The sequence below is a fragment of the Corylus avellana genome, chromosome ca2 (genome assembly GCF_901000735.1).
Source record: "Corylus avellana chromosome ca2, CavTom2PMs-1.0".
Lineage (NCBI taxonomy): Eukaryota > Viridiplantae > Streptophyta > Magnoliopsida > Fagales > Betulaceae > Corylus > Corylus avellana.
In genome coordinates this window covers 11,579,269-11,603,986 of record NC_081542.1, presented here as the reverse complement: position 1 = coordinate 11,603,986, position 24,718 = coordinate 11,579,269, and the positions used below count along the sequence as shown (strand labels likewise).

General features: G+C 34.5%; 1 long non-coding RNA gene across 1 annotated transcript; it reads left to right on the top strand.

Moving 5' to 3' along the window:
- Positions 1–2,073: 2,073 nt before the first annotated feature.
- LOC132171915 (uncharacterized) lies at positions 2,074–3,694 on the top strand. Its single transcript, XR_009439095.1, has 2 exons — positions 2,074–2,212; positions 2,774–3,694. It is a non-coding gene; the product is annotated as an uncharacterized LOC132171915 (long non-coding RNA).
- The last annotated feature ends 21,024 nt before the right edge of the window (positions 3,695–24,718 follow it).

The window sequence follows — 24,718 nt, the reverse complement described above, 5'->3', positions numbered from 1 at the left end:
ATCGTTTGTATTTTTACTCACTAATTCGTTGGACTTACCCTTGTATCATTTCCCTTCCATTATATATAATTGCGATGTTTAATTAGCACAGCTGATGATGAATTTTTCAAGAGACACCTAGTCATTATGAAGGATTTGCTCAGGATCATTTTTGAGAACTTGGACCTTGTATGGCTCAATTCAATGTAGGACGCTAACAGATCTATTTGTCTAGAGATGATCGAGATCATCTCTATGTTTTATTTAGTTAAATGTAGGCCTTAGTTTATTCAGAACAATTAATGGTGACGTGTAATATATTTTGATGACTAATCTCTGACTGATACATTTAGAGACCTATCTATGTTATGATACTCTTAAGTTTCACCCTAGTTGTTATGATTGTGGTTTTAAATTATTATTATCTCTGTTCCTTAGTCAAAGTCTTCCACTGCAGTCTCTCTTCGGAAAGGATGAGATCTCTGAGTCTTGTTCCGAGAGGAATAAGGTTAAGAGGCGAACTATGAAGTCAATTACCAATTAATTGATTTAACTAGGACGTTACAGGCGTACAAAAAGCTGAGAAGATGGATAATGAGTTAAAATTGCTTTCCAAACTGTCATCGAATGTTCAGTACTATGCTCGAACGTTTGGTGTACTATTACCCAATGATTCTAGAGTTGCAGGTCGAATATTTGGTGTGTTCTAGCCTCTAACATTTGTGTTAGGGGCTAAAGTCGAATGTACGGTGGTCCCCATCAATCAAACGTTCAACTAAAAGCCAAAAGTTAATTTTTTTTTTTTTTTTTTTGTTTCTCAAATAAAAAGGGTTTTAAAACAATTGCAGGTAACAGTTGCATATATGAAAATGTTTAATAAAACGATTTTTTTCCAATGGATGTATTTCTTTTCGAGTTTTTAAATCTTGGGCACCACATCTTCGAATGTTCTAGGGTAACTTCCAAGGTTGGACTAGAATTAAAAATATTAAAACTGTTTCGGGATTTTTTTTTTTTTTTTTGAAAAAAATGTTTGAGATATTTTAAAATTGCAAGTTTTATTCTAAAACTTGAACCGAGTCGGATTAAATATTTTTATTTCTGGGTATTGCATTTTCTCTCTCCCCCCCTATAAACACATGTAGTTGTGACTCTACAAAACTAATCTTAAAATAAGGTCCTATGATTTTTTTTTTTTTTAAAATGTTAGTGTACTCTTAGTATTTTCTTTTGACCATAAGTAGATATATATTATTTTCTAAGGAAAAAAAAAAAAAAAAAACTAACCTTTTGGGTTTCTTATTACTCTAACTCAATTTTTAAAAAATAATATCTACCTAAAATTAAATAAACACAAAAAAATTAACATTCTCCATTTTTTTTTTTTGGGGTGGTCTTCGGCTTTCGTGTCTTGCAATAATTTAGTGGGGATATATTCACTCAGCACAGGTTAGTAATTAATATTACGTACTTTACAATTGTTAATATATTTTTTCTAGTGGCATTTGGAAATTAGGGTTGAAGGTGAAGTACAATGGATTTTGAAGGAAACCTGAGGATTAATTTATGGCCCATTACAGTGTCAGCCTACTCTTGTCCATATCTCGCAGGTCTACTATTTAGGCTGGCGAGGTTTTGAGTCACAGAGACCGTGTAAACTAGTTGGGCTTTAAAAGGAAGCGCGTGAGATTAGGAGAAAACTGGCAATGAGTCCAAAAAGCCTTGATCCAACGGATATGATGATCTGATCAAATTTTGATACAGCTTATTATAGATAGATTTGTTACAGTTTCTCGATGGACGGGAAGCATGCAGCTAGCTAGCATTAAAATCAACCCGCAACATGAATTGACAACTGAATTTGATCACACTCACTGGAATCCAAAAATGCATTGAAGTTGTAAAGAAAGTTTGTTTAACCCAATAATTGCATATTGCAAGGCAGATCAGGCAGTGCTCTTTTTCTGGCCCTCGGGAGGAACAGTTGTCTTTATTTATTTATTTTGATTTTTAGGGTACGACCCTACACTTTTTCTCTATTCAGACTTCAGAGGGGGCAGTCTCCCCCCACTCTTGCCTGCCAGGCCGCTCTATATTTCTACCACCTGTGACCCTAATATCCCCTCATTACGTCTATTTCCTATAGCTGCTTCTTAGCTGTTCTCCCTTCTCTCTTTCCCTCTTTCTTGGCCAGCCCACATGATGTTGCCTCTTTATTTCACTGTTTCACAAGGTGGGGGGTGGGGGGGTTATATGTCTTTATTATTCTCTTTATCTGCCTCTTTAACATCTGTCTCAGATCCCCTTGTATAAATATGACTATCATCTCTGGCTTTTTGCAAAAGAGTAGTGATATACCATGCGGCCTCCTCTCATATGCTTATCTTCGTGTCTCTATTTGTTTCTATGCTTTTTGAGTAATGGATTGTGAGATATTACTACCTCTCTTCTCTGAATTTGTTCTAAACTTGGCTTTGCTTTATAATATATAGCAGCTACTTAACCTCTAAAGTTGTGCGTCTTTTGAAATTGTTAATATTCTTTCTGGGATGCACAACAAATAAATAAATTAAAAGAAGGGGGGAAAAGATAAAGAATTCTTTGATGATCCATGCATGTGCATGTTTCTCTTTGTGGGTTCTTTTGCTCTCTCTCTCTTTTTGTTTTATAGAAGTTGAGGAAATCAGGCCCTTTTCCTTCTGTCGAGTCTTGGCCTTGGTTCTAGAATTATCTACTTTCTCATTTTTTTGTGATTCTTCTGGTGGGAGAGGGAGTTGACCTATTCTTTTTGTAGAAGCATGCAAGAGATGTTCCCAAAGGAAAAAGTGAAGCTGCCAGCATGATCTAGCTTTGGTTAGGGATATATATATATACTAACCCTAACTAGGTCATGCTCTGACAGCCTCACTCCTTCCTAATTGGGGACCCAATAGAGATTCGAAACACCCTTCAAATCTCATGGAGAAAAAGCAAAAGGTAAGCATGAGAAATCACTGTAAGTATAGTATATTTCTCTTAGTTTCTGTTATTCCTGGCATGCGTTCCTTCTTACTTTTTCTTTTCTTCTACCTTTACTTTCTTTCATTTGTTTGTCCCTCTCCCCCCCCCCCATTTCTCTCTCTCTCTCTTCTCCTTTATGTTTTTTCTGTAATATGTTACCTGCTTAACATCAGCACTGCTTGCCTTTTGCCTTTCTCTTTTGCTAACGCCATTGGGGTGGCCTTGGATGGATGGACGGACAGATGTGGTGACATGAAGCTCCTTAAAAGGATATTCCTTGTTTCTGGATTTTGGTCGTAATTTTTAACACTAGTTTTCCTTGATCACTTATTTGTGTATATATTACAAACTCATTAGCTAGCTGCTGATCTGAATAAGACATCCTGCTGCTGTGTACATGGTATCTTGGACTTCATCATAACCCTAACATGTCTATTTTTGGAACCAGAAAAGACTAGAAAAATCAACATACACGTGTGTGCATGTTTCTATCAGATCGATGTATCCATTTTTAATTATGCATTTTATATAATATATGTTCTGTGACATCTTTTCTTCCTGCCGATTAAAATCGTGTTGTGTCAGTGTCATATCAGAACCCTACCACTTAGTCAGGAGAGTGAGGATATTACGTCTATAGCATGTATATGTGTAATGCTACATACCATTTTCTTTTTCTTCCAAATACCAAAGTGGATACCATTCTCTTGTTTAATTCGATTTAGAAGAATTATAATTCGATGGTACACAAAATAAAAGTAGCATGATTATTCTATAATCGACGTGTTTGTTATTAGCGAGTTCCATTTTCACACTGAAAAGTTGTGCTCATAGAAAAGGAAGACAACAGATCTGGGAGAATGGTGAACCCTTCTTTTTGGCATTTTTCCAGACTATTTCAGATTTACGAAATGCTTGGATTTCGCTTATGTTGCTGTAGAGGTTATGCAAACCACCACCAGTTTTTATTATTATTTGTATTATTTAAATGATGATCAGGCGCATGCGTGAAATAATAAAGTATTCTTGAGAAGGGATGCTTCAAAAGTAAAAATGAATGTAATGTAATGTAATATGGTTGTGTCATGTGTGAGCCTTCTATATTTGGGACCATTGAAAAGCTTTACTCCATGCTTAATGACAAATGCTTTGTTTTTTAAAGCCTTTTTTTTAAATTTTTCCTCTCATCCTTGGTTTTCTCCCTTCAAAATGAAATCATGCTCGGTATAACTTATCTCATGTTTGGGTTGTGAGTGATAATGTTTCTTTCGTGCGAAGAATACACTACACGTCCGTATGGGACAAAATCACAGTTGGAAATGGTCAGAACTAAATTTGACAACATTTAATGTAGTAGTTAATAATCCTCATGTACTTTGTTGCCTTCCTATCCACGTATTTGACGTTTTTTGCCGTGTGTAGTGTGCAACAAACACTTTTCTTTGTTATGATTTAATGGTAGTGGCAGCCCTGTTTGTTATGCTTGTAATCATTGCATTGCACCTACACAACAAATTATTCTAGCGGTACTTGGTACTGTAATGGCATAGGTTAATTCTGGCATAGGTTAATGCTAGAATTTTGTCCGATAAACCACAAGAGTTGGCTTAAGCAGTAAAAAGTTTTAGAATTGAGGAGTGGCTTTGCGTTTGAAGGATTTAAAAGTACTTTTAAATTTTTTTTGAAGAAAAAAATATTTGTTTGATAAAAGAAAGGTTAAATACTTTTTTTACTTTTGGGGTTTCACAATTTTTTATTCTAAACTTTTTGGGTTTATTTTTGATCAAAGAGGTTTATGTGGTTTGCCTAAAAACCAATATGGTCCTTTCATTTATATGCTGTTAGTAGATTTAACGAAAATTCACGTTACTGACTTAGGAACTAACTTTCAGTGTGAATCTAGTGTGAAAATCTAGTCATATTTGATGATTTGGCAATTAGGACCTGTATCAAAATGTAATTGGTCCTTAAGTCAGTGACGTGGATTTTTATGAAGTCTACTAACGGCAGATGGACGGAAGGACTATTTTGGTCTTTAAGCAAACCACAAGGACCTCTTGTAATCAAAAGTAAATCTTAAGGACCAAAAGAAAGTACCTCTTGTAATCAAAAGTAAATCTTAAGGACCAAAAGAAAGTTGTAAAATCCTAGGGGTGGATAAGGTATTTAACCCATTGAAAAATTAAAAGTGCTTTTAAGGGTTTAAAAAGCCTAAAAATTATTAAAACGTGCTTTAGGCAAAATCTTAAAAATAAAGTTTTTGTTTAAAAACATTTTTTTCTTAAAAGTTTTATTTTTCAAATGTAATTTCAAACAAGCTCTTAGTAAGCATGCAGCAAACTTAGTAACCTCAAAGGGTTGGCCTAGTGGTTGATGCTTATGGTCAGCTTTCCTTTGATTTTTTCTAAGTTTTGGAAACAAAATTACTTTTTGCTTCCATGTTAAAATGTAATTCACAAAAACTTCTATTTCCTTTTCCTATACAGTAAAATATTATTTCTTTACAAAATATAAGTTTCTTATTTTCCTTCACATTTTTTACAAAATTTCAACATAATTTTCGATGAAAGACAAAAAGAGGAAAGATGAAAGATGAAAGATGAAAAAGAAATGTTTATATTAAAATAGTGTATAGGAAACTACTTTTGGTTTCCTACAAATTGGAAAACACTGTACCAATCATTGAGGATTTTTTAAATGTAAGGAATTTGATGTGAGTAGGTTTTTGTGTTTTTTTTTTTTTAAATTTTTCCTAAACATAAGGAAGGGAATGACATATAGGGCATCTGCTGCTAGTACTCTTAGAGAGTATCTAGCAAGCTCCCCCTTGGGGCCACACAATGGTGCACAGGTCTGAAGTTTACTCTACAAGGGTTGGTTTGAAGGGTCTTACCTTGTCGAGGTTTCCCGTCATATAAAAAAATTAAAAATAAAAGTTTTAGACTAAGTGGTATCTCTATCATGTTTAAGGTTTGAGTTTCTTTACTCACAAAAAAAAAAAAAAAAAAAGGTTTAAGTTTCTTTGTATTTAAACAATTTTTTAGGGTTACGTTGGGGCAAAGTCGAGTTGTACTCATTTTGTGTGAGGGGGGCGCCTCATTTTGTGTGAGGGGGTGCCTTCAGAATTTGCCTTTTAAAAATGGGTAAACAAAGTGACTTTGTTTTTGAAGGATTGTCCATTAAAAACAAAAAAAGAGTGAAAGGAAAAACTATGGCATGTTCTAAAATTGATACATTACCTACTAAAGAACACTACTACTCTCTACTACACTTCTTGAAACTGTTAAACGATGTGGCAAGAAGACAGATAGAATTTGTCTCTTTCACAATTTTTAGTCCTTGATTGTTGCAACTTCATAAATTTTTTTCTTATCTGGTCATTTTTAGCTTTTGTTATTCTGGTAGAACATTTTAAGCATAAAATTAACTTGTTCAGTTCTTAGTATGTATGAGTCAAAGGCATAAGAGGAAACTTGAATAGTCAAAGATCGAAGTGGAAGAACCAACCCAAGAAATAAAGGCCCTTATCAAGTAGCATCGAAGTCTTAAGAAATTAAGTGCCCTAAAAAATGCATTAAAAGACCCCTTTTTAAGAAATAAAAACCCCTAAAAAAATTGTAACTTTTAATTAATGATGACAGGTAAAATCTAATTAATTACTTCATAAGGTTAGAACATAACATATCTTAATTAAATTAGAGTTTAATCAAGAAAATAATATATACAATGAAAAGAATATCAAGTGAGAAAGGCACTACAGTCAAACATATTATTAGAGAATATCATTAAGAGAGGTATCCGGTCTCAAAGGCATCTTTGTTCAAAAAGAAAAGTAAATCAAGAGAAGGTAAAAATGATATTTGTCGAGTGAGACAAAGATTAAAAATAATTTAATTATTTAAGACAACGTGTGAGGGAGAAGATTTAAGGTAATTTAAGATTCATTTCTAGAAGTCAGAGATATACTTCATCTCCAGCATTCATGTTTATCTGACAATTTGTATTTTTATTACAAATAGAGAAATTGCAGCTAAAATTGATTAGAACCTCTATTTCGGGGAAAAACATATTATTAGTACAAAGAATTGATACACCCCACCATTGCTTTCTTATTTGGTTGGCTTTTTGGAGTCGCCTTCTTACTAATTAAGGTATTGTTAAGTATTTATGGTCACTTTCTAAATGCTTCCTGGATGATATGTGCCTTCTTATTTTTCTAGTTATTTGTTTTTTAAATGCAAAGAGTAAAACTCCTCCCATTATGTTTAGCTGGGAAGGTACCTTTCATTTATGTTTGTGGTTGTGGTGTATGGCATTTGACAGGAGACGAATCCTCAAATTGTTTAGAGCAAAATCAAAGGAGCTACCATTGTTTGTAATGTGGTTATATGCTCTGGGTCAAGGTTAGAGTTTAGTTCTTTCTAGGATAATAACTAGATTGGTGTTTGTGGCTTTGGTGTATTGGTCCTATTGGATCAGATGATGGTGTTGAACCTGAAAATCAATAATCAAGGGATAAGGCTAGTCTTGACAGAGAGCATGCCAATTCAAAACCAAACAGATCTACTAATCGTGATTCGTGTGGCACAAACATTTTGACGAAGACTTGTTGTGCGTCTCTTTACAACAAACTCTCACATCAACCATGACCCACTCTTCTTCATCTTCAACCAACACAACTGAGTTTCAAATCAACCCGAACCCACCTCTCATTAATCTTCAACATCATTTTATGGTGAAGTTAACAAAAGAAAATTACTTACTATGGAAAGCACAAATTTTGCCGTACTTGCGGGGTCAGCACGCACCTTTTTGGCTTCAGCAACGACACCTCAGCTCCTGACGCAGTATAGATGAAAAATAAAATAAAGTTAAAAGATTGATGTCTCACAAATTGGATAAATTTGGCGTCTCACCAGGAAACGTAGAGTTTTAATTACCACATAAAAGAGCAATCACAATTCTCAAAGAGCAAAATAACTGTTTATTTCTCAATCATAGTCTCTCAAATACAATTGAAACTTATGCTTAAATAGACTAAAACAGTAAACCCTAACCCTAATATGACTGACTTTTGAGTCAAGCCCATTATTAAATACATGCTCTTAAATATTAAAAACGATTATAAAATAATAATAACTTTAAAGTCTAGGGACAGGCTTGCATGCTTATGCGGTAGTTTTGTCGACCGCCAGGATGTCTTCTAAGGGTTTTTTAACCCTTAGAAGAAAATTACCGTGAATTAATTAAAAAAAAAAAAAAAAAAACTACCGTGAATTAAAATAAACTACGGTTAATTAGTCTGCTTGTTTTTTTTTTTCTTCTCTCTCAAACAAATAATTCTCTTTCTTCTTTTTGGGACCAAAACGACTCCAAGCAGATTTTTTATATTATCAAACTCCAAAACATTTTAGATATGTTGATATTATGATAGAGTCATGTGTTTTGTTTTGTTTTGGTTTTTATTTTTTATTTTTCTAGCTAGACGGCATGGGTGGCTTTGGGAGTACAAAATTCAGCCTTTGAGAAAGAGAGAGCTTTGGTCTCTACGTCTCTGTACTTTCCTCTTGAAACTTGCCAAGAAAAAGAAGAATTTCGGTAAGAGGAAATTAAAGAAATAGATTCAGAATTTCAAGAGAAAGAAACAGATTCAGAAAAAGAAGAACGGCTAAAAGAGAATTATTTGGAGTCGTTTAGGAAACAGATTCAGAAGAAGAGGAGAATTATTTGTCTACCGGCCGGCTTGGAGTCGTTTTGGTCCCAAAAAGAAGAAGAGAATGTGAGTTCACAGCAAAAATAGAGAAGAAAAAAAACAAAGAGACTTAACGGTAGTTTATTTTAATTCACGATAGTTTTTTTATTTTTTATTTTATTTTAATTCACGGTAGTTTTCTTTTGAGGGATACATGTCACTTTTAATAAAATTTAGGAGAAACTTCACTTTGACCTTCTGAACTTCCACTCGATTTTACAAACTCCCTTTGAACTTCCAAATCTCTTATTTTGGACTCTTGAACTTTTAATTACTCTCAATTAGAATCATTCCGTTAATTTTAGCCGTTAAAAATACAAAAAAACACCAAAATGTCATTGATTTTCATTTTTTTAAAAAATAAAAAAACGTTTTGGAAGTTGAAATTTTATACAAAAGTCAGGGGTATAAATGTCATGTAACGTTTAAAATCCGACAGAGGGGTCTACATTGAAAGTAAGTCAAAGTTTAGGGGTCCAAAACGAGAGATTTGGAAGTTCAGGGGGGTTTGTAAAATCAAGTGGAAGTTCAGGGGGCCAAAGTGAAGTTTCTCCTAAAATGTATTCCAACTTTGTCACTTCTATTAAAGAAAACATGTGCATTTCACATATTAAGGGACACATGTCTCTTATATAGACTAGGTTGAAGAAAATTTCTCCAACCTAGTTTGGATGAAAACTTTGTCCATTAAAAAAACCCTTAGAAGACATCCTGGCCGGTAGACAAAACTACTGCAGGTAAGCCGAATCCTAAAGTCTAAATACTAATATTCTTTCTTCATTCTACATCATTCTCACCTTCTTTGAAAAAACTCGTCCTTGAGTTTAGAAGGTGAAACACGAGCTGAAGACTTTCAAACCAAAGAAGACGCACGAACACAATAGATAAATTGAGTCTCACAATCTTCCTACTGTGATCACAACAAAACCTCTCCATTGCAGGCTGTCATGCTTTGGATCTACTTCTCTTTATGCTCTGAGTTGATGATGAGTAGTTGCTGAACTGTAGACTTTCAAACCAAAGAAGACTCATGAACACAATAGACAAATTGAATTGCCCAATTTTCCATTGTGACCACAATAGATTCTCACCATCGCAGGTGGGTTGTTCGGTGGCACTTTGAGTCTACTACTCCTTATGCTCGGCCATTACCCTTATTCATCGGGCCAATTTGAAGATAGAAAAATAAAAATAAAAATTAGCAAACACACACACACACACCATATGTATATAAACCTCATTAAGCAGTGAGTGTTCGCGTCAAAAAGTGAAGTTTAGTTTGATTAATAGCATAGCTAGCTTAGCTTTGTAACATTTTTGACTCGAGTTAATAAGTCCTTAGGGGTGTATTTTGTTGTGAGTTTTAAAGTACTCGCAAATACACGAGTCGTTTGCAATATAGTTTATGCAAGTGCGAGGTCGAATCCACAGGGAATTGTGTCGTGAAAGCTAATTTCTATCTAAATCAATTCTATATTAACTTAGTTCCAAATTTGATGTGAATTTTCTTGCAAAATTATGAATTAAATAAAATTGAGTAAATCAAATGATAAAAAGCACTAAGGTTTCAAAATTCACCTTACCAAATTAAAGCACACATTCTCATGTTTTTGTTCATATATCCGACAAGGAATTAAATCCTATGCAAGTTCTATTATTTTTATAAAATTAATCTATTGAAACACTCAATGAATCCATCCTAATTACAAATCACAACGAATATCTAATTGAGACCAAAACATCCAATGTATCCGTTTGAATTACAAAAAACAATGGATATCCAATTTCAATCGAAAGATTCGATGTATCCGTCGGATGAAACACATCGAATATCCAAAGTTTAATCAAACCAATAATCAAGCAATCAATTAAAAGAGTTTAATCTAATAACTGAATTGAAATAGAACATCATATATATATATATAAATGTCGGAATTGTACGAACATACATGAGAAATATAAAGCTAATCAATGGTGATGCTTCATCTACAACCTTAGTTGAAGATTTTAGCCTCTCATGACTTTAAACAACATCATAACAATGGATTGAATTCATGAAAAGTAAAAAACTTACAAAGGGAATCGAGTTCAAAGCTCAAAAATATTAAAAAATCGAAAAATTACAATGAACAGCGCCCCCTTGGCACGCCTCTGTACTTTTCCCTAGAAAAATATGGTATTTATAACCCTAATTTAGGGTTTCAGCGCTTCCAGGTCGGACGAGTGTGCTCGATCGCACACTAGGTGCGCTCAATCGCACTCGAGCATGCTTGACTTCTCCTGCGGCATAGCGCTCACGCACTGGTGGATTGCTTGTGGGCGTGTATGCGCTCGAGCATAAAACTTCTGCGATCGAGCGCATATGCGCTTGAGCTTAGGAGTGTGCGCTCGATCCTAGTTCCTCAAATGGCTGTTTTTCCAACCTTCTTCCAAAATCTGCAATTTTCATTTTAAAGCCGCAGTTTTCCCTTAACAACCTGCAAAACACTAAAATACCAAAACTAACACGAAACGTTAGATTAAGACACTGCTAAAAGATTAATAGATGTATATTAAGGGACTCAAATATGTAATATTTGGCACTCATCAAATACCCCCAAACTTACATTTTGGTTGTCCCTTAGCAAAACAAAACGAAAAACAAACTGAAAGCAAGAAACATAAATTCGTTGTCGTGGGAGAGACGATTGCATTTAGTATATGCAACAAGCCTTTTAAACCCCTAGGTATCCTTAGTGAACGCGTGAAGTCTTGTGAGGGTTTAACATGAATGATACCCACAAACATTGTCAATGCTATGTTATTGAAAAGAATAAAGTTTCACACAAACCATGGATCTCATTCATAAGCATGCTTAACAAGACAAACACTATCATCACAATCATTAGGGAATCCAATATCAAAGAACTCATAAATGGACAATTGAGACATCATATGTTCTGATAGGTGCAAGGTGAAATTAACATACAATCATGAGGCTTCAATTTACTCACAAGATACATACCTCAAAATTCGTTGGAATCCCTATCAAATAAAACAACCAAGGCAAGATATGCATTTTTTTTTTTTTTTTTTGTGAAGGGGGAGAAGGAGGAGAATCAGACACAAGGTTGGGATAAAGAACTGAAGGCGAGATCAAGAAGAGTTTTTGAGTTTTTCTTCTCTTCCCCAATTTATTTTATTATGTAGTTAATATTTTAATTAGGACTAGTTTGAAGCCCTAATCATGTCTATGTAGAATTGCAATATTGACACTTTTGCTACAATTATATTTTTGATATTTAACTTGATTATTTCCTATTTAATCGAATTCTTGATATGAATGTGCTTGACAAATATATGCATGTGTTTGGATTTGTTATTTGTGTCAATTTGGATGACCGAATCCTAGGCATAATAGAGTGACAAAAGAATCTCATCACAGGTTCTTGGATTAATCAACATGGGGAACCAAGAGTAGATACCATGCCTTAGGCTTCATGTGGTTGCCGATTTCCATAGATTTATGCTTTCTTAAATAACAACTTGGTGTGATGCTAAATTCTTTGAAAAAGAAAAGAATTAGAGTCGATACCATGCCTAGTTCGTTGCTTTGGGAAATCAATAGCTTAAGGAGTAGATACCATGCCCTTAGGTTGGCAAACATTGGGTATCTTGATATAATTGAAATGATTGTATATTGTTTATCTTATTTGAGTATAGTTAGCGGTGGATTTCAAAACCCTAATCCTTTTTAGTCTAATATTTTTAGTTAATCTATTATTTTATCTTTTTAATTAAATTAAATCTGTGACATTTAGTTTAATTCTATTAATTAATTAGGAAATTCAATTCTAAGCATAATTTACCAATTCTCGGGGGAATGATTTTGTATTTGCCTGCTATACTATCGTTTTGATCTTGTGCATTTGCGAGTAAAACGTAGCAAATATTCACCTATTAATTTAGGTGGGTATTTGTCATAACAGTCGCTCGGTTTTTGATTAACGTCTTGAGTGTGTTTGTTGACCTCTTATATATGGAGCGAAATACTTCTTTGTCTTCATTCTCTAATGCTCCTCCCATTTTTAATGGGAATGATTATACCCATTGGAAAGTACGTATGAAAGCTTAATTAAAAGGGCTTAATCATAACATATGGGTTATTGTTGAGAAGGGTTTTGAAAAACCAGATGGTGATTTTGACAAATGGAGCATGGAAGATACAGTGAAGAACAATTGGAATAACCAAGGGTTAAGTTGCATCTTCAACTGTATATTGTTGGATGAGTTTCGACGGATTACTCTATGTGAGACTTGAAAGGAATCGTGGGATATTCTTGAGAAGACCCATGAAGGTTCAAAGGGGGCGAGAAAGGGCAAACTTCAAATGTTGACATCTCGCTTTGAGACTGAACATAAAGGAAGATGAAATGTTTGATGATTTCTACACCAAATTAAGTAAGATTGTGAACTTTATGCGAGGGCTTGGTGAGAAAGTCCTTAAAGTAAGAGTGATTGGAAAAATTTTGAGATCACTTCCTACATGTTTTGACCCCAAGATAACTGCGGTTGAAGAAAACAAGGATGTAGAGCTACTAGATGTTGATGAATTGGTAGGTTCTCTCATAACCTATGAGAGCAAGAGATTATCTCCCAAGGCTAAGAGCATAACATTTAAAACTACTAAGAAGGAGAAGGAAGTGGTCCATGAAGAATCGGGTGATGATGAGTCCTTTGACTCTAAACCAATAGCTATACTGACCAGGAACTTCCAGATGTATCTGAAGAATGTTAAACGGACTGAAAGCAAAACATCGGAGTGGCCAGTCAAAGAAGAATCTTAGAAGGATCCAAGAGATAGATCCTACAGAGACTAGAAATCTCGTTTTCCTCAATGCTATGAGTGTCAGGGATATGGTTACATCAGATTTAACTGTGGAAACCTAAAGAATGCAAAAGAAAATGCAATGAATGTATCTTTGAGTGAGGAATCAGAATCAAATGACTCCGATGACCACAACGGGAAAAAAGTTGCTTGCATAGAATTCCCTGCTACCATTCAAGGTTCTAGTGATTTTGGGTCAGCTGAGGTAGATGGTAACTCGTATGATGAAAATTTGGATGAAGGTTTAGTGAAAAGCAGTAGTCCTATTGTGTCTCATGACACTCTTGTCCGAAATTGCACAGATGCTAGGAAGAAGTGCAAAGATCTCATGAAGCAACTGGTTGCAGCTGAAGAGCAAAACATATTTCTTCAAAATCTGTTGGACTCGGCCTACAAAACTGAGTAATCTTTGAAGGTAGAGAATAATTCATTAATGACCAAATTGTTTGATGCTAACAAACTTTGTGTGAGTTTGTAGGATGAAAATCAATTTGGGGTGAACAAAGTGGATGGGATTAAGGACTCTGAAGAGGTTCAGAAAGAGTGCTTCCCTGATAAATCCCCTTCATCCAAGTTGAATACCATACTGAGCATGCAAAAGCCGTTTGGTGACAAAAATGGAATTGGATATGATCAGAATGCCTCATCTACAAAAAATGAGGTAGCTTCGGAAAAATTGACAAATTTTGTTCCTGCTTTACATGCCTCACATGTTGTGTCAAATAGCTTTGATAAAAATGACAAAGGGAAGGGTAGATTGTTTGATAAACCCCCTTTTATTTTAGGATGAGAAGGTCCAGTGGACAATTTTCTCCTACTTTAAGGAGAACTCATTTTCAAAGGAAAATTCCCACTTGTCATTTCTATGGTAAAAGAGGTCATATCCGATCACACTGCAACCAACCCTCTCATAAAACTCCTATTGAAACTCCAATTATTATGAGAATGAGACTAAAAATGACTCCTTTATCCAAATCATATCTTAGTTGAAAGATATTACCTTTAGGTTGGACAAACTTGAAGGTAATTAGGATCATTTCTAGGTTGGGATTAGGTACATGGCTAGTTCTTCTTGTTAATTGTGCTATTTTTTGTTCTAGCCCATGTTTTGAGTGTTGCATTTTTGTTTTTCTCTTTCTGTTTGCATTTAGTTTCTGTTTGAACTAGTTCAACTGTTTAGATATCATTCTCTCTCCTTGTCTTTTGTTTTGATTTTCCCTGTGATGAAGTAAGATGTTCTTTTGCTAAATTTGTTACAATGTGAACACAAGTGTTCTAAATGCCTCCATTTGAAGTGATTCTTGAGTAAGTCTTTTGGTTGTCAACCTTTCTAAGGCATTTCCCATAAAACACAAGTTTCAAGACTAGGATACACTTTTTCTTCCAGTGTCTCATGCATATCTAGTTTGAAATTTTGTTTTTGACCTTTTTGCAAATTGACCCCATATGTTTGAATTAATGTATTGATCATGTTTTGGTTATGAAATTAGGTAAATAGATGATGATTAAGACACATTAGGTAACCTATGCAAGACCTTGCATGTTAGATTTCAAATTATCAATTAAAGTTATAAGCATGAAAATTGGTGTTGGTTGACCTATGAGAAAATGTGATTATGCCTATGTGCGATTAATTCTATCTTGATGTTTTGATTTTACTGATTTCTAAGTCAACGGATGGCTTGGCTGGAGAGAAATGATGATTTGATGATGGATTTATGTTTTGACTAAGGATAGACGATGGTGGGATAGAGATTAGAGATATGATCCTTAACAACTAAAGTGATGCATGATTTAAACTTGTAAAAGAATTGATGACGAAGGGACTCTTTACCTCTATTGTAGGAATTGTGAGTTGGATGCAGAATCATAATAAGGGCATGCGATGCAAGGTAAGTGGGTTAAGGTTAAATAGTATCGATAAAAGGAAAATAAAACATTTTTCAAAAAAAAAGAGAAAAAAAACACTAATCTCTCTTTATAAACTAAAGTATAATGATATTTTCTTAGATGAGACATTTATTTTACTGTGTGTAGTGATGCCTTATGTTTTATGAAATAAAGAAAATGTATCTTTCATGAAATAAGAGCAAGTGAAAATACCCCAGAAAAACCCCGACACAAATTATCTATTAAACTCTTAAAAAGGTCGGGGATTTTATGACTCTTTTATTATTATTATTATTATTATTTTTAAAGTTATGCTTCCTTCCATATTTTGTGTCTTATTCATGATAAATTCTCATGCTATGATTATGGAAAGTATAGAAAGATTTATACTATGATTGGAACATGTTATGATTATGAATGGAATGAGCTCTAAATGCTATATAAAATGTTACATGTGCATTCATGTTTATAAATGTTTAACTCCGAGGCACTACTATAGTCACGACTGGTACTTGATTGGATAGGTAGCATGGCAAACACACTGAAGGACGGTTCCGAGAAGGTGTGTGCTATCGGCCGGGTGACCTTCACCTAGGGAAGTTCCCAACCCGGTAGCTCTTTCCTGTGATGACAAGATGAGCCTATAGGTCGTTCTGGACAAGCCAATGTGCGCCGCTCACGGTTTAAATTTGCGGAGTTATGTCAAAGGGTAAAACACAGTTTGTAAAAAAAAAAATGAATAAATGGGAAGGAAGCCTTAAGTTAATTATTTTTTTAAAAAACAAAATCACCATTGCCTCAGACGTACATGTATGTATACATTTGATGGTATGAGACATGAAGTGTATATATCCATTTACAGCTAAAGTTATAGGTAGTAATGAAGATTCTTTTATTTTTTTATTTTTTTTATTTTTTCCAATTTTACTTTCATTATTAAGGAAACTTCAAAAGAATTCCTTAAGAGGTTATGTTAGAGATTTTAATAAAGGCTTACATGCACACAATGTTTAATCTTACTTTGCTTACTAAGTCATAGACTTACCACTTCTACCTGTAAATGCAATATGTATTAATTTACAAATTGCATTTACAGAGAGTGCAGTGACTATGGCACAACTTTAAGAAATACCCATGCCAAGAGGTTCACATGATGCAACAAGGAATGAAGGATAAAGGTTTTCAAGTTTTGATCTTTGGAGTTATTATTCATTGTACTCTATATTTTAGTAAAGTTGTATAATTTCGAGAGGTTGGACTCTTATGTGTAAAGCTTTCACCCATTTGATTTGTGGCTCATATTTTCAACAAGGGTAATAGGACATTTACTATAACTTAAGGATTAAGATCTTGTAGTTCTTGAGTTGTAAGGAAAGAATTATAGTATGTATTGTTTTAACGTTTTAAGGTTGTATGATTCTGAAGTTTGTTTTAGTAACTTTATTGCTATGAGGTTATTGAATACTAGCACATTAGGAGCTTGTGATTTCATAATCAAAGAAGTTTATAGCGCTCTGGTGATTTTATGTTACTGTGGTGAACATGTGGTAGAATAATAACAATTTTAATAAGAATATGTTGCTCCCAATCGCTCTACCGTTAGAACTTGGGGCGTTTTAATATGGCTCAATTTCTCTATGCTTAGAAATCATCGCATTGACCTAGAATCCTGCATTATTGATCTTATTGCCTCAATTAAGCTTTTTAAATCTAAAAAGTTTGCCCTTACGTTTGGTGGTGTTATTAGCAAAGTGTTGACCCACTTCTCAGTCTTTCCTTTGATCACTTAGCTTCGCAGTTTGGTCCCTGTGATCAAACCACTATTGCTAAATTAGAGTCTCTTAAAAGAAAGAGGTCAATTCTTCTTTTAATACTCCTTCCTCTTGCACTGTTTCTTCTCTTCCTATTCCCCTACCCTTTGATGTTTTAAATCGTTTAGAGAAATTGTTTGAGGAAACCAGGGAAATTGTCCTTAGTCAAGTCAGGGACCTAAAGATGGAAGTTGCTAAGCTAAAGGGTTCTGTTTCCAAAGTAGAAGCGGCCTTGACCACTCTTCTCAAGAGAATAAAGGATAAGAGCATTGAGATAAATGAAGTTGAGGCAAATGTTGAAGGAGATGCAGCTCTGGATGATGATGGTGATAAGGTAGAGCTAGAGGATGACGTACCTTTTGAGAACACCAGCACTTTTGGGATGATCCACATGGAGTACCTAGATCCTGAGAGCGACCTCATTTTCACTGACCTTTTCAGAGATGTTTAGAATCCACTAGTGAGTGCAGCTGCTCCTACTGGTCCTATTGATCCAGTTCCTTTGGCTGACCCAATTGATCCTGTCAGATATGATGATGATTGATAAGTGCCAAATATTGCATATTTGGACCATTTTATTTACATTAGTTAATCCTTTAGTTGTGTCGTTATTTAATATTTTGTGTTTTTAGTGTTTTGTAGGTCATTGAAGAAAAACTATAGTTTTAAAGGGAAAAATGCAAAGTTTGGAAGAAGGCATACTTTGAGAAGACCTAGATGATGTGGTTAAGTTTAACCAAATCCAAGAAAAAGATTAAATCGGATTAAAGACCAGATTGGATAAGATTTCGGATTGGATTCAAATTTAGATTATGTACACATCTTAGTATTTTGACCATAACTTTCTGCTCAAATATTATATTAAAATGATTCAAGCGGAATTGGAAAGCAAACTCAAAATACTACAATTCGTTGTGAAATATAATTTTCCTAATTTGCCAAAATTGCCCCGCAATAAAATATCACAAATCTGGACGAATCCTATTCTGATTTCACACTTCTATTTTGACTGGGAGACAAACCTCCGAATTATCTAGGTTTAATAGGGCTTCTAGGACTTCCCTTAGCCTATAAATAGACTTCTTTCCTTCAAGAAAATATATAGAATTCCAGAGAGCAAAATTCTACAGTTTTTCTCTTTTTAGTTTAGGTTTTCTTTAGATTTAGGTTTAGGTTTAAATTTTAGTTTCATAGTCATGTGGAGCTAAATTCTCAACTAAGGTTGGGGATAAAGCCTCACCGATGAAGAACAACATCGCTTTATTGTAAGTTTTTATTATTCTGATTTTATTGGTTTATTATTTCAATTGTTTTACTTCTTTTCAATATGTGGCATGATTCTTGGATATCTTGTTGTGATTTAAGGATACACTTGATGATTTAGAATAATTTTACATAATTGATTGCTTGGTTTTTAACTCATAAAAATTGGATATCCCTTTTGATTTGTTCTACGGATGCATCTGGTGTTTCAATTAAATTTGGATTCCTTTTGTGATTTGGTCAATGAATGGATACATGTGATGATTTTTGATTAATTCTTTGAAAATAGTAAAACATACATAAGATTTAAATTGTGAGAGCTTCGGTTTAATATTGATGAATATAAAATATGTTGTTATGATTTGGTGAGTGTAGATTCCGCATCCTTAGTGCCTTTATCTATTGATTTACTTAGTTTATTTAGTTTATGTTTAGTCTTTTAATTTTCAAAATCAAAATCAAAACCCTTTTGGAACTAGGTTAGGGTAAAATTAGTTTAGATATAAGTTGATCATTCAAAAATACAATTCTTTGTGAGTTCGACCTCGCACTTGCAATTCATTAAATTACAAATGATTCGTGCACTTGCTAGTTAAATAAATTTGCACAACAATGATGATGAGAATTCCTTGGAATCCAAGTGATTTTTTTTTTTTACCTCTTTGTCCATTGTGACAAAAAAGGAGGAGATATTCCAAAACAATCAATCTTTATTATGTATTGTGACATCCTATTTATTATGCATTTCTGTATTGTATTTTGACATCCTATTTATCTTGATTTTTGATAAATTGATTCAATCTCTTACATTACTTTTTGAGTTTTGGATGTGATGGAAGTAATGTTTCTTGTATGAGTGTTTCAGAAACAGGACAATGTTTATGACGTGTCTAAATGATAAGTGCCAAATATTGCATATTTTGACCTCTTAATTTACATTAGTTAATTCTTTAGTTGTGTCGTTATCTAATGTTTTGTTTTTGTTTTGTGTTTTTAGTGTTTTGTAGGTTTTTAAAGAGAAACTGCATCTTTAAAGGAAAAAAATGCAAAGTTTGGAAGAAAGCACACTTTGAGAAGATCTAGATGATGTGGTTAAGTTTAACCCAATCAAGAAAAGGATTAAAGTGAAATTTCTTTAATTGGAGTCAAAATCGGATTAAATTCAAATTCAGATTTTGAATATGTCTTAGTATTTTGACCATAACTTTTTTTTCTCAAATATCAGATTGAGGTAAAACTAGCGCATTGGAAAGCTAGCTCAAAATAATACAATTCATTGTGAAATATGATTTTCCTAATTCGGACGTTTACTATGCCAAAATTGTTCCGCAATAAAAGAACACAAATCTGGATGAATCCTATTCCAATTTCAGACTTCTATTTTGACTGGAAGACAGACCTCCGAATTATCTATGGGCTTCTAGGACTTTCTTAAGCCTATAAATAGACCTTTTTCCAGTCAAGAAAGATATACAATCTCAGAGAACAAAATTCCACAGTTTTTCTCTTTAGTTTAGTTTAGGTTTAGGTTTAGGTTTTAATTTTATGTGAAGCTAAATTCCCAACTAAAGTTGGGGATGAAGCCTCACCGATGAAGAACAACGTTGCTTTTATGTAAGTTTTTATTATTCCGATTTTATTGAGCTTGATTTCTATTGTTTTACTTCTTTTCAATGTGTGAGATAATTCTTGGATATCTTGTTGTGATTCAAAGATACACTTGATGATTTAAGATAACTTCACATAATTGATTGCTTAGTTTTATATGCCTAAAAATTGGATATTCCTTGTAATTTGTTCTTCGGATACATTTGGTGTTTCAATTAAATTTGGATTCCTTTTGTGATTTGTGCAATGAATGGATACATGGGATGGTTTTGATTAATTTTTTGAAACATAGTAAAACATACATATGATTTTAATTGTGAGAACTTCGGATTAATATTGATGAACATGAAGTATGTTGTATAATTTAGCGAGTGTGGATTCCACATCCTTAGTACCTTTATCTATTGTTTAGTTTATTTTATTTTATGTTTTGTCTTTTATTTTAAAAACCTTAAATTCAAATCTCTTTAGGAACTAGGTTAGGATTTAATTAGTTTAGATTTAAATTTGCTTTTCAAAAACACAATTCTCTGTGGGATCGACCTTGCACTTGCAACCCATTAAACTATAAACGATTCGTGCACTTGCGAGTTAATATAAATTTGCACAACACTAAACACCATGTGGTTTTGGTATACCATTTGTGACTGATGTTGGTTATCGTGTGGTTTTCATAAGATATGGCCTTAGTTTGCCATGTGTTGGTTTTTGTTTTGTGTGTGACTATGGTAATTGTTTTTTTTTTTTGTTCTCTCAATAGTCTTAAAAGTTTTCCTCCGAGCAATGAGTTCTCGTGAGTTGGTTTCTAAGAGAGGACGTGGTGAAAACTTCGAGTTCTACTCCCTCTTGATTTGTTGATCATCATTTCACAATCTGCAACTGTGCTTGTTCTACAACTGTGTAGGAGTCTACCGAAGGGTCGGTAAGGAATTGCGATCCACGAAGATGGTCGGTTAGGAAACAAGCAAGTGAGGTTGTTGTTTTTACAAAGTCTAGAGATTCACAAGCGTTTGCGAGTATTTTTTACTATTTGTAATTTGAATCTTCGTATAGTGATTTCCCGAGTTTGGCTGCCATAGAGTGGTTTTTCCCTTTGATTGGTTCAAAGGGTTTTCCACTTCATCAATAAGTTTTGGTGTTGTGGTTGTGATGTTTTAATTTCTGCTGTGCTTGATTATTCTGTGTTTGTATTATTGAAAACGTACTAGGAACGTGTTCTACTTCTAATCGCCAAACAATCAAAGTATGAAACTAAGCCATAGAACAAAATAAAACATGCACAGTGAGATTAAAACAACATCACAAACACAACACAAGTTTGTTTGCAAAGTGGAAAACCTTTTGAACCAATCAAAGGTAAAAACCACTCTGGGGCAACCAAATCAGGGAAATCATTAAATGAAGATTCAGAGTTACAGAGAAGACGATACTCACAACCTGGAGGACCTTTAGACATAGTAAGAACAACAAGCTTCCTAGCTTGTCTCCATCCTAACCATCTTCACGGAGTGCATTTCCTCACCGACCCTTCGGTAGACTTCTTTCTTCAAACAACCAAGGCAATAATCTTTGTGTAAGTGAACAAACAAGCAACATGCCAAAACAAGAGCAAAGGAGAGCCTGAAGCTTTATCACATCCTCTCTTGAATAAACACTCCCGAGACATAGTGCTCGAAGAGAACTATTGAGACTGCACAGACAAAAATCCTCCCAAAAAGTCTACAGTGAAAAGTTACAGTAAAACCTTTTATAGAGAAGACAGTCTACTCTTCACGTCCTAACAAAACTCATTGTAGGAAACAAGCAAGTGAGCTTGTTGTTCTTAAAAAGTCTAGAGATTCACAAGGGTTTGTGAGTATTTTCTACTATCTGTAATTTGAATCTTCGTATAATGATTTCCCGGGTATGGCTGCCCCAGAGTGGTTTTTTCCTTTGATTGGTTCAACGGGTTTTCCACTTCATCAATAAGTTTTGGTGTTCTTCTTGTGATGTTTTAATTTCTGTTATGCATGATTATTCTGTGTTTGTATTATCTTTTGTTTTAGTTGGTGGTTGAGGGTAGAATATGATCCTCATGTTTTATCAATCTTTATGGCTCCAAAGTGGTCGTATAGATTGTTATAGCATTTTTTGGTATTGCCTTTGTGTTGACTTGGTGAATCAAGCTTGGGTGCCAAACTAGATAAAGAGGTAGATCCAATGTTATTCTATGAGAGGAGGTTTGTTATAACAATTTCATCAACTAGTTGGCAGGGCATCAGAGACATATATATCACTTTGGTATTTCTTTTCAAGGTTGTACCAATATAATGTTATTAATAGGGTTTTTTGCTTTACTAATAAAGAGTAGTAAAAAATTGTACATTTGGATTCTCACAAATACACTTTCTTTCATGTATAGTGTGATAATTTGGTAACTCTAGTGTTTGGGTTGTACTGCCTTACCATCAATTATGGTTAAGGCTTTGTATATATAAATAGAACTGTTACAAGAGATAACATAGAGATTACAAATACAAATTCAAATTACAAATGGTTTATCTCAACTAATTCTATCCTTATCTTCAATTGAATGGTTGTTTGAATTCTTGATAACATGGAGAGAGTTATCAGTTGATAACTCTCTAACACGCCCCCGCAAGCTCAACGGTAGAGGATCGATGGTGAGCTTGTCACGTAAAAAGGCAAACCGTGAAGATGAGAGGGGTTTGGTGAATATATCTGCAACTTGATCTTTACTTGAAATAAAGCGAATGTCAAGTGTCTTGTGGCGTACCATGTCACGAACAAAATTGAAATCAATTTCAACATGTTTTGTCCTAGCATGATAAACAGGATTAGAAGACAAATAAGTGGCCCCAATGTTGTCACACCAAAGAATGGGAGGTTTGGAGGGTTGCAATCCAAGTTCAGTGAGCACTGATTTAATCTAGATAATTTCAGCTGCTGCATTTGCAAGTGCTTTGTATTCGGCTTCTGTACTAGAACGAGCTACAGTAGGTTGTTTGCGACAACTCCAAGAAATTAAATTATTACCCAAAAAAATACAATAACCACTAATGGAGCGACGATCATCCCTGTCACCTGCCCAGTCAGCATCAGAAAATGCTTGAAGATGAAGGTTTAAAGATTTATGAATATGTAACCCATAGTGAAGTGTCTATTTGAGATACCGAAGTAAGCGTTTGACCCCCTGCCAATGTGAGAGACGTGGCTGATGCATAAATTGAGATAACTTATTTACTGAGAATGAGATATCAGGTCTTGTAATACATAAATACTGCAAGGCACCCAAAGTGCTACGAAATAATGTTGGATCTAAAAATAATTCACCCTCATATGCTGATAACTGAGTTGAGGAGGCCATAGGAGTGCCTACTGGCTTGGCATCAAGCATATTAGCACGTTTAAGAATATCAATCATGTAACGTTGTTGAGAGAGAAACACACCCGTGGAGCATTTTAGTACTTGAATCCCGAGAAAAAAATTAAGAGGGCCGAGATCTTTCACAGCAAACTCGGCATTTAACTCATTTATCAATTTGGGTATCTCTGATGGTCTTGAACATGTTATGAGAATGTCATCAACATATATCAAAATATACATAGTAAATGCAGCAGTTTTGAGAATAAATAATGACATATCTGATAAGGAGCCATGAAAACCAAGAGTGATAAGTTTCGTGCTTAGCCTTGAAAACCAAGCTCTTGGGGCTTGTTTTAATCCGTATAAGGCCTTTAGGAGCTTGCAGACATGATTTGGATGTTGAGGATGTGCAAAACCAGGAGGTTGTGACATGAAAACCTCCTCAGATAAGTGGCCATGGAGGAATGCATTATGGATATCAATCTGATGTACAGGCCAATTAGCAGATATAGCAATAGATAGAACTAAGCGTACCGTAGTAGGCTTGATAACAGGGCTATAAGTCTCTCCAAAATCAATGCCGGGCTGTTGGTGAAACCCCTTTGCAACTAATCGAGCTTTGTATCTTTCAATAGAACCATCTGCTTTCCTTTTTAATCGAAAGACCCATTTACAACCTATAACATTCTGAGCTGAAGTAGAAGGTACCAAACGCCATGTCTGGTTTTTGAGCAAAGCATCAAACTCAAGATTCATAGCTTTTCTCCAGTTTTCATCCTTGACAGCCATGGTGTAGCATGTGGGTTCTGAAATTTCCGGAAGCACAGTGGCAAGAAGGGCGTGGGATATTGGGTGTTTGACTGTGCCATTATTTGAAATTTTGGGGGTGGATATATTATTTTTGGATCTAGTTATCATGGGGTGATGAGATGTTACTGGGGGGTCCACATGGGTTGCTGCAGGTTGGGTTTCTTGGTCTTCTACGGATTCAAAAGAGGATGGGGCTTCTAGGTTGGCAGATGTATGGTTTGTAGGTATTTGAGATAAAGTAGGAGAAAAGGTGGGGTTAGGTGTGGGTGTTGGAGATAAAGTAGGACAGAGGGTTGGGTTAGGCGTGGGTGTTGGAGATAAAGTAGGAGAGAAGGTGGGGGGTGCATGATTTTCAAATGTATGGTTTTGTG